The 16,163-nt window shown below is 40.9% G+C and overlaps 1 protein-coding gene and 1 long non-coding RNA gene across 6 annotated transcripts in view; one reads left to right on the forward strand and one right to left on the reverse strand.

Annotated features, from left to right (window-relative positions):
- The window catches only part of LOC110980436 (synaptotagmin-15-like), a 63,913-nt gene that overhangs the window by 19,599 nt on the left and 28,151 nt on the right, over window positions 1-16,163 (forward strand). Inside the window, exon 1 of one of the 5 annotated variants that reach the window (XM_022237110.2) lies at window positions 15,256-15,541. The exons of the other annotated variants lie outside the window; for them this stretch is intronic. The gene's annotated coding sequence lies outside the window, so the exon portion shown is untranslated. Of the gene's footprint in view, window positions 1-15,255; window positions 15,542-16,163 lie in introns of those variants that run through there. 5 annotated transcript variants of the gene reach the window in all.
- On the reverse strand, window positions 4,651-9,725 carry LOC147795985 (uncharacterized). The gene is made up of 2 exons (XR_015423359.1): window positions 7,547-9,725; window positions 4,651-6,537 (listed from the first exon to the last, which is right to left on the reverse strand). It is a non-coding gene; the product is annotated as an uncharacterized LOC147795985 (long non-coding RNA).

Consider the following 16,163-nt stretch of genomic DNA (forward strand, 5'->3'; position numbering starts at 1 on the left):
TCTAAAATGCAAGATATGGCACCAATGGAAAAGGCAAACACTGCACTTTTAAATTGGGTTAAAAATTGCACAAGAGAGTGCGACAGTTTGGTAACGAAGCTGAAACTTGGTTAATATTTGTGCCTGGTTTTTGCCAAGTGTGTCCTTTTTTGATTTATCAATCGATTTCAGGTCGACTCATCTTGTCAATATATGCTGAGTTTGGTCTCCCTATGGAGGCAGGAAAGATTTATAATTGCTGTAAGTGACCTTTGGGTTTTTTGTGTTCAAGTCTTTCGTGTTTTTTCTTTAGTTGTTTTAAATATTTAATGCCTGCCGATAATAAATAAAACTTAAATCTTGTGATCTGAGTCTTTGCCACTATCATAGGACATGATTGAAATCAGGTTGTAAAAACCATGCGTGGAAGACACTTTTTCGGGTGTAAAAATGTATGGTGAAATATTCAGTACTAAAGGCTAGTTCATACCTGTTGCAAAAACAAACAAACGCGAGTTTGTGAAGTCAGATCAAAATAGGGCTTAGTGACGCTGCGAATTCAAAAACGTTGAACGCATTTCAACTCTAGCGAAATTTGCAGCAATTCTTTCGTTACGTCAAATTTGCTTTGCTTTCACACCGCCCGTAGTATGAACCGGCCTTTGTAAATTCGCAGCGCCAATATTTGATCTGACGTCACAATTTTGCGTTTTTGTTCGTTTTCTCGCCAAGTACAGTGATCGTGGCTGTGGCCGAACATCATAGCACGCTAATGGCAGAGACAAGGCCATAGCCACAAAATACCCGATTCAGATGTGGCTAAAGGCGGCTAAAGGCTTCTGAGGCTTCAGCCTTGATCGAGAAATGGCCGCACACCTTATGTCTCGAGCTTTTCGGTATGTCTCAGTACAGCTGCAAAGAACACATAAGCCAATTTGAAATGGTCGAAGCCACAAGTCAACGGTTTCTATTGATTCACACGTAAAATCCAGCATCGGATCGGGCTACCCGTTAATTAATAAAAGAGGCTTCACAGCAAAAGCATGTATCAGTGACAAAGGAGGGTAATCGCATCGAGTGGTTCCAGCCTATAGTCAAGTCATTCGGACTCGGTTATGGCTGAGGGCTCACCTGTGCTTTTCAGCTCAAGTGAAGTGCTCTTGCCTATGTGTAAGGTTGAAGACCACAGTAGGATAATGGAATTAGCTTATGACAGTAGGGATTCCGAGGAAATCTTTGTGTAACATTGCAATTATTTACAGTTTTTATACGTCTAGGCCTATAAAATAATGTGCAAAATGTTACTACATGTACACCTTGTTTGGGACGGCTGTCTGTAGCATCCATTCGGAGGAGACACACTACATAACGTTGAATAGGTGTAGGAGGATGTCCGCTTTGGTATTTGTTCCCAGCAAGATTTAAGTGACTTAAGACAGAAACACATTCATCGACACACGTTTCTGCCCTAATATTTGCGCGTAATTTCGACGTATGCAAGGCAGTCACTGATCGCTGTTCCAATTTTTTCTTGTTTGCATGTCTTGGTTTTGCATCTCAGTCCGACTATGGAATTCCGGCAGAGCGTGAGACGCCGTAATTTACATCAAATAATCGCTGTCGCGACTGAGAGAATAGGAATGAAACTGAACAACGGTCAGAGAAAATTCACGAAGAAAGTTTCCGTCCGATTACTGGACCCACGTTTATAACACCATTTTTTTCTGAACGTTTTTAGGCTTTACAGAGGCGCTACAAGATACCCAAAGATACCCAAACATGAAAAATGCTAAGCTCAAAAGCCAGTCTCTTCAACCTTAAATTTGGCCACACGCCAGGAGATATTCCAATGCAATTACTCACAGTTTGTAGTGTACAGATGTGTAATTTTTCATTACTCTGAAAGGGAAGGAAGGCATTCAATAACTTTCGTGAGTCTGCCTTGTCATGTGGATTGCATTTTTCCTCGTTTGCACCTTTAGGGCTAAATCTCAAATGAAGAAGAACTTGCCCCAACGTGACTTCAAAATTTGTCTAACACATGCCGTAAAGTGAATAGCAAATCAATGTTTTGGGTAAATGTTTTCTCTTCGTCGGTGGTTTCAGCGCACCGGGAGCGAGACCCGGAACGCTGCAATTATTTCGCTGATTAAATTACCCTCCGAAGGTTAGAGCAATTTGATTATCATTCCATTATAATGTAGAAGATTGCAACTTGAGCATTTTGTTCACCTCTGTTGCTCATTTTAGATAATACTATGATAACTGTTTCTGAGGAAGGCAGCACATGGTTATCACGTGACATTAAAATACAGCTCTATCAAATTGTTAATTATTTTGGTTGGAAATTTATTTTGACGTCTTTGCATACAAACCTGCACCACATCATGTCACGTGAATGTTTTGGATTTTCTAATACATGTTATATAAAATAACCATTGATTTGAAAAGTTGTATATGTGCAATATTTCGGTGTTGGGTTATGTTGTACGCTGTTAATGCATGGACGCTACTCGATTACCGGCAGGTGAAATCTTGTCTTTTACAAAGGTCATCCCCTTGAGTCCCGGAGACAAAATGACCTCGGAGTGTAGACACTCACTGGCGATTTACTAGAAACGGATTGACAAGGATATTAATTAATGCCATCAATGCAATCGAAAATTACCCGTATAATGTGCAAATGCGACAACCACTAATTGACCGTTAGCGCAAGTAAATCTCTCAAAGCTAATAATCACTAGAAATTCCGCCGTTGCTGTGAATGTTAGGATATATGATTGTATTGTTTGTGTAATCAGCAGCGTCAAATCCTTGACCGTGACAGCAAGACTGATTGATTTCCTTGCCGGGTCCAGGGACAACTTTATAGCCTTGGAATTTATTCCTAGCGTTGTAATTCGCTCCACTTTGTCTGCCGCTTCGGGGATGTGCAATAAACTCGAAGCACTTATTACCTATCTGATCGCAAACCTCACCATTTTGAACATGTTTTAACACCCATTTTTTTTTGTTACCTTCTAACTATGCAAAAATGTCCATTATTACTCACAGAAATTCAACACAATGGTAGTATGTTGATATTCATAGTATATTCTTTTCTCAACAACTGACTTCAAGGTAATACATCCTCCAAGTCAATATTGAGTTTAGGCTGACTGTACTCTGCACCAGCTGTCAGAAATTAAGGTCTTGAATTGAAGCTAAATTCATTCCCTTATTTATGTTGCCCCATAGAAAAAGATCAAGAATGAACTCTTAGAGAAATTTGGCGAAGTTACCCTGCATTGCAAAACTTGTAGGACTAATTTGATTTATTATTTAAGAAGAAAGCGAGAGAGTACACTGTCTTCTTCAACGTCGGCTCCGAGGAGACAGTTTCATCAAATTCTCATTCGGAGAGACAGATTTTGAGTTTAACCTAGCCCAGACTGATTTGCAGTAATGAGTTTGTTATTTAATAGCATTGGTGTCGATTAGTACTGAGCATCATTGATTGAGATACGTTTACGCCCTTTACAGTCGCACTGCCCAACTTGAAGTGTCCTTTTGAGAAAAAATAATTTCTTGTTTCAGACACAAAGGAGTTGTAATTGGTTTACATCTCTTGCAAATTAACTAGTTGGCTTTATTTGTTCTTATCTTACTAAGCTTTAATGTTCATGCTACTCAATTATTTTCGGGTTATAACCTCAGTTACTGTTTGATCTGGTGTATCCGTACATCTGTCGCCCTCACGCAGATTTGATTTCAAGAGACTGTCAAGTTCCTTTGGTAAGTTCGATCATTTCGAGGTGAATATTCCTGATGTATAACATCAACAAGTCGACATAGCAACATAGAACCTTTGTCTGTGTACACTACACTGTAAAAATGCGCTGCACATGATGCACTTGTAGACTAGCGGCTATTTGTCCCAGAATCATGAACACCTCATGCACTTAGTTTTATGCACCTTAGGTGTTAGACGGCCAACTAGTGCACGTTTACTAGCACATACTGACTAGCACGTATTTGTCCCAGAATCATGAACACCTGAGGCACTATTGCACTTCAGGTGCTATTTTCCTAGCACATAATGACTAGCACGTATTTGTCCCAGAATCATGAACACCTGAGGCACCATTGCACTTCAGGTGCTATTTTCCTAGCACATAAAGACTAGCACGTATTTGTCCCAGAATCATGAACACCTGAGGCACCATTGCACTTCAGGTGCTATTTTCCTAGCACATAAAGACTAGCACGTATTTGTCCCAGAATCATGAACACCTGAGGCACCATTGCACTTCAGGTGCTATTTTCCTAGCACATAAAGACTAGCACGTATTTGTCCCAGAATCATGAACACCTGAGGCACCATTGCACTTCAGGTGCTATTTTCCTGGCACATAAAGACTAGCACGTATTTGTCCCAGAATCATGAACACCTGAGGCACCATTGCACTTCAGGTGCCAGTTTCTCAAATAGCACTTACTAGCACCAATTGCACCTGAGACACTTTGTGCCTCAGGTGCTAGTTAACGCGCTACTTGCAGCACAGCATTTACCTGAGGTACGTCCATTACCTCCTGTATTACAAGCATTGATGCATTCACATACATGCACCTGAGATGACACGGCATTTCCATTACTTCATGTACATCAAGCAACGAAACAAGTGACAGAGGTGACATTCTTAGGAAACGTTTAGGCACCAGCAGACTAACGCCTAACACCGCAATGTTTGACATGTATGCGATGCGCACGGACCACACAAAGTAAATCTTAGTTGGCTTCTATTCACATAAAGATTATACATTTTATGCATTGACATGATTATTATCACTGGGTGGCAGTTGCAAGCATAGAATGTGAGTATATTAAAAGCAGTGTTAGGAACATTTCTAATATACATTCAATCACATGATTTATTTCTTATTTATGCATGTAGTAGCTATAAAAGATCTGGATAAAATGTGGTATTTGAAATGGTACAGAACATGATTGATTGATATAACTACCACTTTGTATCTCAATTACAGACTTAAAAAAACAAACTTGGCACAAAATGCTCCAAAATGCCTGAAGAATCCAAGATAATGGATTATTTTCCTGTAGTGTTTCAATCCCAGTAGACATGAATCAAATGTAAGGCTGTAGGTAAACGCACTTAGCTGGATTGCATTCGGTCACAAATGGGTTAAAACACAAGCAAATTTGACTGAATGAATTGGGTGACTGAGAGGTTAAAGTTGAAACAATCAGGTTTTTCAAACAAAAGTCGGCCGACCAGTGTTGGAAACTGACAAAAAATACTATACTTTTCTGGTGCTATTATTTTACAGGATCAAATTTTGAATGTAAATTTCCAACATTTCAATGAGGTACTACGTGAAATGACTGTAGTTTTGCTTGCCCAAGTACATTCCCTTAACACTCCCAGTTAAATTAACAGTTGAAATTATCACTTTCACTTGACGTATTCGATATAAAATATTACAAAACTTCTCAAAAACTTTGAAACTTTTCAACACTTAACTTTTCATGAAACACTTATTAAAAAACTATTAGTTGGCATTGGTTAATATTTTCTCATATATAATATTTACTGAATATGGATGCCTTCCTCTTTGTTTGGAAGACCCTCTAAAATATTTTTAAATGTTATACATCCTTTCATTACATTATTTATAAGAGAATTTTGATTTGTCCAGTTAACTTGTTCTTGTTTTCTAAATGCGTAATGACAGACATGAATTATGAATTAGAAGAGATCAAGGTAGTGAGTCTTTCTGGCAAATTAAAACTGAATTGAAACCAAAATGAGGGTCAGTATAATTTGAGGGTTTGTCAGTGTCACAAAAGGGTAGGGATATGTCTCACAATAGTGTCCACCATCCCCACCAAACATTCAACTGACAAGTTGTGGCTGTTTAAATGTCACGTTAACCATAAAGCAAACCACTGCACAGAAATCCAAAACAGGTTTTAAGTATCTTGTTTTGTGTTCATGGAAATGCATTTGTCACAGATGAGAAATACACCTAACATCCATTCCCCTGAAAAAAAATCTCTGCATTTCAATGTTGATTTTTCTGTGTCCAATTCAGTTTCATATTGCATGAAATCCTCACACTTAATAAAGAAGCAAATGTTGTAATCACAATTTGCCAACACGAAAAAATCTGTTAAAAGTCATGCACTGAGTCTCTCCTGAATGACATGCAACTTTGGAAAGTCGTTTATCTAACGATAAAGATCCGACCCTGCTACCTGTATGGTCAATCCTAATTAACAGTATAGGTTACTCCAGACTTTGGCATGTCTTTCACCATTCTGCCCAGCAGAAAATGCTGCAAGAATTTGAGCATGACGGAGTATCCATGTGGATATTCGAAGTCAAGGATGTAGTATCCACCCAGTAAAGTGAGTATCCTCCGCTTGACTGGTTTTTGTCCATACACTTCAACCATGGTTCTTTGAAAGCTGACAACGTGTGCTCCAGTTGGTACCTTGTCGTCCATGCTGATCACGAGGGTCGGGGAATTTTGGGTGTTGTCAATTTTCTCACCAACCTGCGTTATTACCAAGAAAATTAATTTATGAAATGTGCATTTGGATTGTCAAGCAGTTTACAGGGAACTTTTTTACTGTCCACTGTTGTCAGCACAGCCACTTTGGTTTCAGCAAACAAACACCTGTATAGACACCCATATTGCTTCCTCAACTATGGAACAAGAAGGTGTGGGATTTTTTCCATCCTATGCAAATTGTGTAGCTCATCATAGGTATGAAACAGTTTACTCAAAAGAGAAACTGTCGCACTTGATTTACATTTAATCTAATTCTATTGAAGAAAATGTGTAAAGATCTGTATTTCATGTAACAAATATCAAGTGGCTTTAAATTATGAAATCGGAGGAAAATTATTGCATGAAAAAATCTAGACTTTTCCAGTTCCTTCTGTTTGAAATCCCCCTGCTTGTCAAGGAAAATGCGTGCGTAATGACAATGAACATATTTGCAGAGAATTTTGAGAAACTTAAAAGGAAATGGAACAATAAAATAAAGGGGGATGGCTCACAAAATTACAAATGTAATCTTGTAATAATAGCTGTCCTATTTCATTCTGTGCCACTCTGTATTTGAACAGCCTCCTGAGAAATTCAGCGCGGGATCTATAATGAACAAAATGTTACAGGGAACAATTATAAGCCCCCCCCAAAAAAAACCACTTTCTACAGCGGTGGCCACATACAATGGAGGGGGCCTCAACCTGGGCAACCTAGCCTACATATACTTGTTTATAAACGACCTGTGTCGTTTATCCTTCGACAGAAGGTGTTTAACTAACGTTTGGGCCCATACCTACCAATATCTGATCTAGGCTAGGCCTATACCTGGGAACAGTTCCATTCTTTCCCTGCATGACCTTTGCATACGTGCGGCCGTGCACAGGTAAACATAGCGTTGGGATCGGTCATAAGACCTAACGTTAGGGTCACAGTGAATCCCAGCAAGTAAAATCTGTTTCTCCCACAGTAAGAAACCGTTGAAACTAATGCAAACTGCTTGAGTACTTACTCTCAAATTTCTCGATGACATCATCGGACATGTCCTGTTCCCGACGGAAAGCACACAATTCTGCTGTTGTCTTCGTCTTCAGTTCTCCGATCAACGACGCCATGATACTCGCATGTGTGCAATCGTGTCAACAACATACAAACGGCCGCCGGTGCATGTAGTATGCTATAACGTACATGTACGTACATGATGTACATACGCGCCCGCGTACCTGTGTCATATTTCATGCCAGGACTGTTTTTCATACGCGGCAGGAAAAATAATCCGGTTAAAGGCTATACTCTTGAAATACAAAACGGCACTTTGTTACTTGGCAAAAGAAACGAACAGTCTAGAGCCTCGTTCACATGACCAATGCAAGATGGATTTATATGAAAAATACTGGACTAGAAAGTACTAATAAAAGGGGAAAAAGTATAAATTAATACGCGAAGTGTTTCCTGTCACGTGATCAAAAGGGCGGCAAGTGATACATCAGGCGTCTCAGGTGATGAAATTCCCCCACTTTAGCCTTTGATGATGTGCCCTGCTGCCGAGGTTAGGCTTGGGCTAATCGCTGTTCATAATGAAGATGGCTTGCCAAAATACAGCTCAGCTTTTCTTCGGTGGGCTAATAAATTAGGGTTCACAGGCCGCGATCGCCGCAGTGGAGAAATATGTAGTCTTACTTGCACAATATTATTCTTTATCAATTCCGGTGCATAATTAACCATTCAAGAGCTGGAAATACGTGCCCCATTAGGTAAGAGCAGACTCACTATAGCTACAGGCATCGAACCACTGCTTCATGTGCAGTAAACCAAGTCTTGTAGCTGTTAAGTATCACGTACCTTGTCTTATTACTTAGACAATTTAAGAGCATCATGGATGTATGGGTGGCATATTCACTTAAGGTTCTAAATCCTATTGTTTCCAACACATGCAAAGCCAAAGCCACAGGCAGGGACGTCGGCACGTCGAGTTATAAAACACATTATGTTTACCAGGTAGGCCTACGCATTACGTGCATGTATGAACATATACTGGTGCCTCATGTTAGATCAAATTCACTACAGGTAACTAATATGCTTCAAGTACGTTGGTGCTGCAGTGCTTCAAGCATATGAATCCCATCATGTGTCAATTGCTACTTTTCAGGTGCAGCGAGTTTATACTGGTGCACTTCTGGTACCTACAAGAGTGCTTCAAGCATGTTATGTGCCATTGAATGAACCTCAGGTGTCAACATATTGCCACTTGAACGATTCAGGTGCAGCAAGTTTATATTGGTGCGCAAATACAGGTGCATGAGATTAGATCAAATGCACTTCAGGTAACTAAAAATGTGCTTCAAGCACGTTAGGTGCCATTGAATGAACCTCAGGTGTCAATATATTGCCACTTGAACGATTGAGGTGCAGTGAGTTTATGTTGGTGCCCAAATGCAGGTGCATGAGGTGAGGTCAAATGCACTTCAGGTACCTAAAAGTGTGATTCAAGCATGTTAGGTGCCATTGAATGAACCTCAGGTGTCAATAGATTGCCACTTGAACGATTCACGTGCACTTAGTTTATATTGGTGCGCAAATACAGGTGCATGAGGTGAGATCAAATGCACTTCTGGTACCTACAAGAGTGCTTCAAGCACGTTAAGTGCCATTGAATAAACCTCAGGTGTCAACATATTGCCATTTGAACGATTCAGGTGCAGTAAGTTTATATTGGTGCGCAAATACAGGTGCATGAGATCAGATAAAATGCACTTCAAGTACCTAAAAGTGTGCTTCAAGCACATTAGGTGCCATTGAATAAACCTCAGGTGTCAATATATTGCCACTTGAACGATTGAGGTGCAGTGAGTTTATATTGGTGCCCAAATGCAGGTGCATGAGGTGAGATCAAATGCACTTCAGGTACCTAAAAGTGTGCTTCAAGCACGTTAGGTGCCATTGAATGGACCACTGGAACGATTCAGGTGCAGCGAGTTTATGCTGGTGAGGACGTATAGGTGCATGAGGTGAGATCAAATGCACTTCAGGCACTAAAAGTATGCTTCAAGCATTTGAAGTGTTTTGGTTGAAATGTTTACTTTCACCTCACATGAGTCAGGCGTCCGCATGTTCTCACTTAATCGCCTCAAGTGCAATAAGTACTAAGTCACATGCACATGCAAGTGCACGAAGCGCGTGCAATTTTTACAGTGTAGACATGACTGATATGTGCAGGCTGATATTGTGGTCCTTAAATGTTATTAAACGCATATAATGACACACCTAAAACGCCACCTCTGGTTAATATCTACTTCAACAGAGATTTCTGAATTGGGCTGAGTTTGTTTAGAAGCAAGACACTCCACTAATCGCCCTGAGCATCTATAATGTTGATGTTACAGGCATGAATATCGTCTTTGTTAAGAGAGGCTTGTGGTTGTTTGGTATTATGTTTTTTCTCCTTACTATTAAGGATTTTATTTAGTTCGGATTTGAAAGCCTCTTGTTAAACTTTTTGTTAATCTGCAGTGCGATTGATATTAATGTCCACTGAACGACAGAGGGTACATTAGATTCTGTGTAGAATGCGCACGCTAGAGGCAAAATGCGCCCGATCTAGCCTACCTCGCTGTTTGGGAAAAACACTCAACCGGGGCAAGGCTTTCGAGGGCCGGAAACTTCGCTTGGGCCGGGTTCCGTTCATCTCGCATGCCCAGCTCAAAAATATTACCGCCAGCATAAAAATAGAAGGTATGGCTATCATGGGTCTGCAGAATGCTATAAAGAAACAACACATATATCATATGGCGTCTCATTCGTCATTCGTTTGAACGATTGAGAGTAGCTCGAAAAGTCAATAAGTCAAAGCTGATGAGCTTAGTATTCAAACGAAATCGAAAAATCGAAACAGTATTATTTATAGAAGCTGTGGATTTTGTACCTGTCCAGTTACAGAGCTGTTTAAACATGTCACCATTTTTGTCTCTAAACCCCCAAAGTGTCATTCGTGGGTGTGCAACCAATTCGAGAATGTATCTTTAGCTCACTGCCGAGTTGTACCAATTTGCAACTCTAAATGGTTGTGACCGATTATTCTACTGTGCTTCAGCTTTCAAAAAACCCCGTAAAAACCGAATGATACGCAAATTCACATATTTTGGTTAATTGGGTCACCTAATGGCTTACAATGGAATGCGTTAAATTATCTTGTTCACGAAGTGTAGCACTAAAAAGCTCCACCCGAGACTGTTTTATCTACCATAATTTACTTCGTATGTCTCCCGCCTTGCCGGCTATTTTCAGAAAAAGGAACTCTTCAAAGACAGGATTTTTCTTGAGCGGGGGCAACTGGCAGCCTGCACTTTCGGCACTTGTCCTCAAGAGGTCTATTAAGAGATGACATGTAGCTTTTGTTGGGCTATCGATTGCCATGTGGTCATCAACCCTTTGTGATCTGTTCGCAATGAAATGAAAAAACTCCCGCGCTATACTGGCGTTCAGAAGGGGAAAAAATGACTTTTTTCGGCATACCAAACAAGTGGGAGTTATCAACAGGAAAATGCCAAGTATAAAGTATAGTTGAAAACAGACCAGGCAATGTTTTTGACGCAAAAGGTTTGAAATTTTCAAGAAATTGAAGTTGCAAACCGGCCAAGTACTTGAAACAAATGTTCTGCGTGAGATTTGTGATCTAGCTTTCCGAGTGGTACGCATCTTTCGCCATATTTCCAACGTTAGATGTCCGATCAAGGACGGCAGCAATAAGCAGGTGTGCTTTTTTTCCTTCCAGCGTGGACAACGACATTGAGCTATGTTACCGCGCAGTCTAAACTGACGACAGTCGCCTGTAGCACACTGTGATCCGTACTTTGGGCAGGTAGATTTCATTAATTTGAGATTCTGGGGAAGAGACAAATGACCTGTCAGATATCGTGCCGGTCAAATGCGCAGGTTGATGTTGGGACTAGAAACACGAAAAAAAGTTTGACTATGGTAAGTGCCTTAACCTCTGTAAAGACTTTGAGCACGTGGAAATTTAGATTTTAAATCTTGTAAAAGAGGTCGCCAGAAAATATTGTATTTGACTGACGGTTTTGACAGGTATAGTCAGTGCAATAATGCCCTTTGTAATGGGAGTTTAATAGGCTTTTTAACAAGAAAGCAATCATGAGTTGCGTTATGCGCCTTAATACGGGTATAGCAACTCGACCACTTGCGCGGCGTACACTGAAAAACTGCCTGGGTTACATTTTAACCCAAGGAAAGGTGAAAACTGCAACTACCCAAATATGGCCTGTGTTGACCCAACTTTGGGTTGAGAACTACTTTCTGTTTCAGTTTCCACCCCACAAAATGAGTGGATATTAACCGTTGTTTCTTAAAACAACCCAGAAATTTATTTCAATCACCCAAATTGGGTTGAAACAAACTAAACTATTGGGTAGTTGCAGTTTTCACCCTCGCTTGGGTTAAATTTAACCCAAGCAGTTTTTCGGTGTAAGTGCGCCCGCGTAAACCTCCTTTTCCCTGTTGCCTCGTTAGTTTGGGATCTACCAGACTACATGTACATGTATATACATCAGCCCTATTGGACCTTTTCAAAGCTTGACCTGAGTCGTTTTAACCATTGCCTATCTTTGTCCGAGTGCTCACTGACTCTATAAGCCGTGTCCCTGTGCTCTTTTTATAGGGAATATTTCCTGCGCCCTTCTCAAGCAAATCAAAATTGATGGTCAAATAACGCGGGAGGCGGTAAGCGAGAAAGAAAGGAACCTAGGCTCGTACAAAGTGACCGCGAACTTGAGCAAACCACGCGGGTAAATAGGTTGACATTTAAGACAAGACAGCGCACCCGGTACACGTCGCTTCCACTCGAGTTGAACGCATACAGAGCCCGCCTATCGTTAAGGGACAACATACACCCCTTGAGGGCAAACGCGTCAAATACCGAAAAGGGCAGACACGTCAAATTAGGAAGGCGGCCCAGGGAAACAAGAAAGACCAAACTCGGTGAAATACTTCAGCTTTTGTTTGGAATGCAGTGCATTATTTTTCATTTTGCCTTTAAATGAAATTGACCCATATGAAAATGTGAGAAATGGCGAAGCCCTCGACCTTTGTCGTGGTGAAGAGTCTAGATGTAGCTGACCACATTGAGAAGATCACCAAACAGACCGATAACTCGAGTGCATTTCTTTTGCTTGTTGGCCTTGTAGACTGGCGACATCACTTGCATCCATTCAATTTAATTTGAAGGTGTACCGTAGCACTGATTACTGAGGAAGCAGGTTGTAGCCAGTTGAATATAGAAAATGTAAGATAAGCCAATAGATAAAAAATTAATGGTTTTGCCTCCAAAGTAAGACTCTTGAATTTTACTGAGTAGAAATATTCCCTATGATGACCAATAGTTTTCAGACGTGTAACGGCATATGTTTTATTATTTATTTAGGTAGGTTTATATTTTCCTATTGTGTCCCAATTTGCCCAGTCAATCGATGTTTGTTGAGTGTTTGTCTCCGAGTTCAGCTGCTTTAGTCACTGTCATGAATCCTCTCGTCTTGTTTCGATTCTCAAGCAGATAATTTTTATTTGTTTTCTCCCTTTAAAGCCCTACCTACCAAGCGTATCCAGGAACAGGTGAATATCGAAAGGGGAGAAGAACAAGTGGTCGTCATGACCCCAAATCAACAAATTTATTTCAGCGTGCGCGGTTGGCTGTTCCGATCGAGGGCTTATTTCCGTGGCGGCTTTCCGCTCGTACCCGCCGCATTTTTTGCACAAGCCCCCGGGCGCTCAATCCACTCTAACCGGCCGATGAGGGATGCAGTTGTGAAAATATTTGGTGTAGATTCCAGGCAGTTTTGTTGAGCAAAGCAAACTAGACATGGAGATGGAAGCCATAATGTCTAAACAGGAGCACGAATTAGTTCTTTGTCAAATTTTCTCAAAACGATGTTTCTTTCTGGTTGAAATGACGATATTTTATGTTGGGTATTGTTATTATTTGGTACACGTGGCTTATGAAACCATATTTTCTCATTGCGTGGTAAAAAGTGTTACTCTGCCATAAGTTTCACATTCGCAAACGCCCTACTGGTCGTGACAACAATATGAAGTGAATTATAGTGTAAATAAAATTGTAACTGCCTTAGACCTTTCCTTCTTACAGAGTCTGTCCCTGTAATACCATTTAGAGCGGCCATGGTTAATTCTGTGGTTTCTATTTGGGTCATTCCCTGAGGTTTGGGCACAATTTGTGACGGTGTCAATTGTTACATGGGTTCCATAAAATTTAACAGTGACTTCCCTACATGTAGATTCCAAATTGACATTGTTATACATCTTGCAAGGCTGAATACAGAGGTGTGTGTGATTTTTACAGAGTAAATGACATACTCTACAGGTCATGAAAGGTGGTAAAAGTTTGGGATGTAACAAGGACACCGTCGTAAATTGTGTCCCAACCTCATGGAATGACCCATTTCCAAGGAAAAAACTATTAAGTCGCCGACCCTGTCTAGAAATTTTTACCAAAAAAGGGGAGAATACTCTGAAGAATTTCTGATGACAAGCAAGTAACTTTTTTTACCCTTTCCCCTGACTGACCCTTCCTCAAGGGAAAAAATGAGAACCACAGAATTCACTACGGACACCCGTATGAATTGACATGTTTAACACATCCCATGATTTACAGAGTTTGACCGCGATAAAAGAGTGATGTCGGCCCATCGAGGGTTGGCAAGTCCATAACGATAGAAAAACGTCCCTAGATGAAGGGAGCCTTTAAGCCACCCGTGACGTCATGTTTGCATCACCGTTCCAACACCTGCTGCTGTATGTCACAAGCACAAAATAGGCAAATTGAAGAAATGATGTAAAACCTTGTTGTGGTATGACTTATTCTTGTGACTTTTTAAAGCTCTTTAAAACTTGTAATTAGGTCGCAGCCCGTCAGTATGTTATGAAAGGAAACAGGGTGTTATCAAGAAGTCATTTAACTCAAGTAAAATTGTTTAATGTCAAAGGGTGATTATTTCTGTGTTATCGGGAACATCGTCGACTATGATACCTCCGGTTGTCTGTGCCAGGAGTGCTTGTTTGTCACTCGAAATGGTGAGATTCAAACACAAAAACAAGTTCTTCATACCACTCTAGATTTCTCTGATTAGACTACAAAATGCCACTGGTTGTTTTTCCATCTGCGGATATGTTGCAAGTGTAAAGCAGAATACCAGTGAAACAGTGTTTCGTATTACGCTGTGGTTGTTTGCTGTCTCCGTGTAGCTTGTATTATCCCTACATCATGACTGCGACTGTGTGAGATCACGACGCGTGGTAACTCGTTCCACACGACTTGAACTCTCCATGCAGTATTTTGAATTAATCGAGCCTGTTTGCACCACCTGCCCTATTTGCTCGTAGACATCCTGGATTGTCCTCAACAGTCCTAGCAAGTTCTGACCACAGACTATTTGGCAGACTTATTTATCAGCAAGCTGGTTCAATACGTAGTCATCTGTAGTGCCAAGTAGCCATTCAGACGTGTTATTCAGTTGTACCTTTTAATACGAGGTTGAACAGTGGACACGTGACTTGCCTGCATTTAGTGCAGTGCCTTCAACTGTTCAGCTAGTCGTCGTGTCCATCTTTCGAAAATCTAGCCTTTGTGATGACATCACAGTGTGACGTAAATAGATATCCATACCGTGACTTGCATATCGCGTTCAAGGCTTCAGCCAGATGCATTTCTGTGCTCCTTGCGATTGCGTGAATCGGCACGGAGTGTTTTTCGTCGGCTGAGCCTGTCATACGCTTTCTCTCTACGAAATTATCATCCGAGAAAAGGCCACACGATCAGCAATTTCAGGGGCACTTACAGATTCGCATAATTGCGTCACAGAGAGGCATCACGAGCGATAAATGTCAGTGGCACAAGGGATCTGGCTTGGTAGCCCGCGCAGGATAAAAGTCACACAGTGTAAGAAATGCATTGGTTTAGGCTGGAGCTGCTGTCAGACACAAGGTAAGACTGTCTTGCTCTGATACTTTTAAAAGCGATTGCTCTCGAAGAGTACGCCTTGAGTTGGGACACAGTTTAGGTGAACATGCGGTATTTAAGTATGCACAAGTGTGAACTTTATCGAAACAGCAGGGTTACCGTGTGAGTTTGCCCTTCCTCGAAACACCGCATCGTACACTTTTGTATCTTGCCTAGTTATTGTACTTCTGTATTCAAGTCGTGAGATCGTTTGGGTCTTACAGCCGTGGGTGTGGGTTAATGATCTGTGAAAGATATATGTATTTTTCTTCACTTTTTTATGGTCGTAGCCGAAAGGTATCGACAACACATCTTAACTCATTAGTGCAACCATTTACTGAATTCTTGATGGCATTCACGTCGGAAACTTGTGGAAATATTCCCAGCCAATGATGTAAGCACGCCCACGTTACACTGACTCGTGGGTTAGAGTGTTAGAAGCCGTTAACCCCACGGCTGTCAAATCGCAAAAACCACCTGCTTGCTCTCGGTGTCCAGACGTCTTTTGAGTCCTCGGTGAAAGGTTGAAACCTTTCAGGAAGGGCTCAATCCGCTTTTTACAATACTCTGTGTAGGAAGTACATCAATATATAACGATTATCAAATT

The sequence above is a fragment of the Acanthaster planci genome, linkage group LG19, assembly GCF_054643075.1.
Source record: "Acanthaster planci isolate LZ-2023a linkage group LG19, COTS_SCS, whole genome shotgun sequence".
Classification (NCBI taxonomy): Eukaryota; Metazoa; Echinodermata; class Asteroidea; order Valvatida; family Acanthasteridae; genus Acanthaster; species Acanthaster planci.